At 32.8% G+C, this 3,463-nt stretch overlaps 1 non-coding gene across 1 annotated transcript; it reads left to right on the top strand.

Moving 5' to 3' along the window:
* Positions 1-3,113: 3,113 nt before the first annotated feature.
* LOC126019761 (U6 spliceosomal RNA) lies at positions 3,114-3,220 on the top strand. Its single transcript, XR_007499385.1, has one exon. It is a non-coding gene; the product is annotated as a U6 spliceosomal RNA (small nuclear RNA).
* The last annotated feature ends 243 nt before the right edge of the window (positions 3,221-3,463 follow it).

The raw sequence follows: 3,463 nt of genomic DNA, 5'->3' as shown, positions 1-3,463 counted from the left end.
TTTTGTATCTGGTCTTCATTTTTGAGGTGCAGAAGTTTCTAAATTTAATGTGGTCATGTTTGTTTACCACTTGCTTGGTTAGTGGTATTTTATCTTTAAAGATATCTTTAGCTTCAGTATCATAGACATTCTACCTATCTTTTTCTCTATGTACCTAATGGATTCATATTTGATATTAAGATATTTAATCCATTTAGATTTAACTTTTGTGCATGGCATTAGAAAGAGATATGAGTTTGTTTATGTATATGTTAATTTTACACTGGTTATTCAGTAATGAGAAGTTTAATATTCAGGTTTTTTAGTTATATTTTAATCTGTATTAATTTCTATTTTTAGTGCATTATGGTTTGAGAATATAGTCGATATAGTTTATATCCTCTTTATTTATTTATTTATTTACTTATTTGCTTTTTTGGATACACCCTATGATGCTTAGGGATTATTCCTGGCTATGCGCTCAGAAATCACTCCTGGCTCTGGGGAGCCTATGGGATGCTAGGGATATAATCTAGTTCTGTCCTGGATCGGCCGTGTGAAAGGCAAACACCCTACCACTCTGGCCCCAATTTATATCCTCTTATCATTGTGAAGGTACATTTTGTGGCCCTTCATGTGGTCTCTTAGAGAATATGTAATGTACATTAAAAAAGTGGGTTAATTTTTATGTGGGGGCATTAAAAGCTCTATAGTATATACTCACATCCATCTTCTCTCATCTCCTATTATTCTTTCCCTTCATTCCTCTCTCTCCTTTCCCTCTCTTTCGTTTCCTCAAATCCAGTATTTTCTTAATGAGTTTTAATCTTGTTGAACTGTTGAGAGGTGACAGAGAGTGTTGAAGTGTACTACTACTGCATTGCTACCAATGCTTTTCTTTAAGTCTATTAGCAATTATTTAAATATTTTACTGGTTTCTCATTATATTGCATATTTATTTAGGAATGAACTCTCCCTGATGCACATATCTCTTGATTATTAAGAATGATCTTCTTTTTTTTTTTTTTTTAAGAATGATCTTCTTTGTCTCATAATTTTTTTAATCCTGAAGTCTATGTCAAATACCAATATGGCCATTGTGGCTTTTTTGGGGGTTTCGTGGGGGGTTGGTTGCATAAAGATTTGTCTTCCAATCTTTGACAATTTATTGCTCTCACTATTCAAATGCGTTTCTTGTAGACAAGAGTATGTTGGGTTTTTGGGTCATACCCGGCAGGAATTACTCCTAGTTCTATGCTCAGAAATAGCTCCTGGAAGGCTCGGGGAACCATATGGGATGCTGGGATTCGAACCACTGTCCTGCATGCAGGCAAACTCCCCACCTTCATGCTATCTCTCCAGCCCTGGGTTCACTTTTTAACACAGCCACACTGTGTTTGGTAAATTGAGCCCATGGACAGTGACAGAGATTATTGTTATGGAATTCTGTCCAATATTTCTGCAGAAGTTTTTCATGCTCATTGTATTCATCTTGTTTTAAAGTGATCCTTTAAATATTTTTTGTAAAGATTATTTTAAGTTTTTGAAGTTCTTGAGCTGTTGTTTATCTATGAAATTGTGTATTATTCATTCAAATTTGAATGAATGATTTGAATACATGATATTCAATTTCTGGCTGTTTAAAATGTTTTTGATGAGGCTTTTATTTCAATGAGTTTCTTTGTGTTGTGTTTTGTTTTTCACTACATACCTTATTGGGAGATCTTATTTATTGAGTCTTCAAGATTACTATTAACTCCCCATGACAAATTTCTTTGCTGCTTTTCAATGATTCCATTTGTAGGAGGTTTGCTTTTCCACTTCATTGTCAGCATACCCCTGCTGCCATGGAGGTCTCTGGGAGCTTTCAGAGGAGAGGAGGTTATTTTGCACCTGCTCAGGGTAAGGGGAGATTCTGACCTGAGGGCAGAGACAGGTTTTGTGAGGTCAGCTGTGATCTGAGGGCTCTCCTATTGCGAGCTGGGGTTGTCGGAAGACTTGAAGCAACTACTATTTGGAGATAAGCTCTCTATAGGAGAAGCACTCATCTTAAGCATTTAACCAAAATTCTCTTGCAATTGGGTGAAACCACGGTGCTTTTGTTTCCGCAATTGATCTAACATTATTTCTTTATATGCCTAACTGTAATTAAAATATATATACTATTAAGTGCTTTAAAGAATTAAGCAATATTATGAATCAGTGAAACCTGGCTTTAAAATCGTGATTATATTCTTTTAGATTATATTGTCATTGTATGATTTAAATATGTTATTTCTGAAATGTTTGCAAACTGCAAACATTTGGACAAATTGGAAAATATTGCCTGATTATTCAGTGGTACAGATATTAGTAGTTACAATTGAGAAAAATCCTAGAATAAGGCAGCAATAATTATTTGATACCATTTTGGAAATTAATCATTTGAAAATTTATTAAAAATAAAAAGAATTTTTATTTACATTGAATAAAAATAAGAGACCAAAGAGCAATTTGTCTTAGGATGTGGCAAGTAGACACTCCCATTTTTATCCAACTTGTAACTTATTTCCTTCTCCATCTTCCCCAGATAATTTTTCTTGTACAAAAAGCTGTTGAATAAAAATTTTTTGCAATAATGAAAATACTCAAATTTACATGAATGTGGTATTTGATGAGCATATCTGGCTACTGAGCAGTTGAAATATGACTGGGTCACTAAAAAACTATATTTTATTTTGTGAAATTTTAATGAAATAAAATTAAATTTAGGCAAATGCAGTTAGTGGTTGCATCTTTAGACACTGCAGCTCTGGACAAAATATGCATAAATTTATATCAAGAACTAGCTTGATAAAACATCAAAAGCCAGTCCTTCCAAATTAATAAATAGCACAAATAAAAATTTAAAATAAATATTAATAATTTCCCGATTTTAACTTAAGCTAGATGTCATAGGATCCCAATTCTCCCTCCTAGCTTTTTCAGAAAAGTCATCCTATGAAAATAAAAAAGAAGCTCAACAATTGCTCTCAAAATAAACAAACAAACAAACAAAATTTACTTTGATAAATTTATCAGTTAGTTAAATCTCTGGAAATTTATTTCTCTGTGAAAAACATTTAAATGATGTGTGGAATGATCTTTGGTTGAATATGCTCACTTCGGCAGCACATATACTAAAATTGGAATGATACAGAGAAGATTAGCATGGCCCCTGTGCAAGGATGACACGCAAATTCGTGAAGCATTCCATATTTAAATAAAAATTATTCCAAACTATGCAATAAAATTTTTAAATAACAAGCTTTACAAAGGAGTTATGTTTATGCTATTCTTTTTCTGAAATCTTTAAGGAGTACTAATAGTATGTGTAATTACTCAAAAATATTACAAAATTGATTTGTTACCTGGCTCAGACTAAAGCAAAGCTTTTTTTCTCTGTGACTCAATATGACAGTCATCTCAATGTCTTACCCAAAAGCAAACTTTTGCTTCCCAAATA

This window comes from Suncus etruscus, chromosome 9 (assembly GCF_024139225.1).
Source record: "Suncus etruscus isolate mSunEtr1 chromosome 9, mSunEtr1.pri.cur, whole genome shotgun sequence".
In the NCBI taxonomy this organism is placed as follows: domain Eukaryota; kingdom Metazoa; phylum Chordata; class Mammalia; order Eulipotyphla; family Soricidae; genus Suncus; species Suncus etruscus.
The sequence above is the reverse complement of the archived record's forward strand: the minus strand, read 5'-3'. Positions and strand labels throughout refer to the sequence as shown.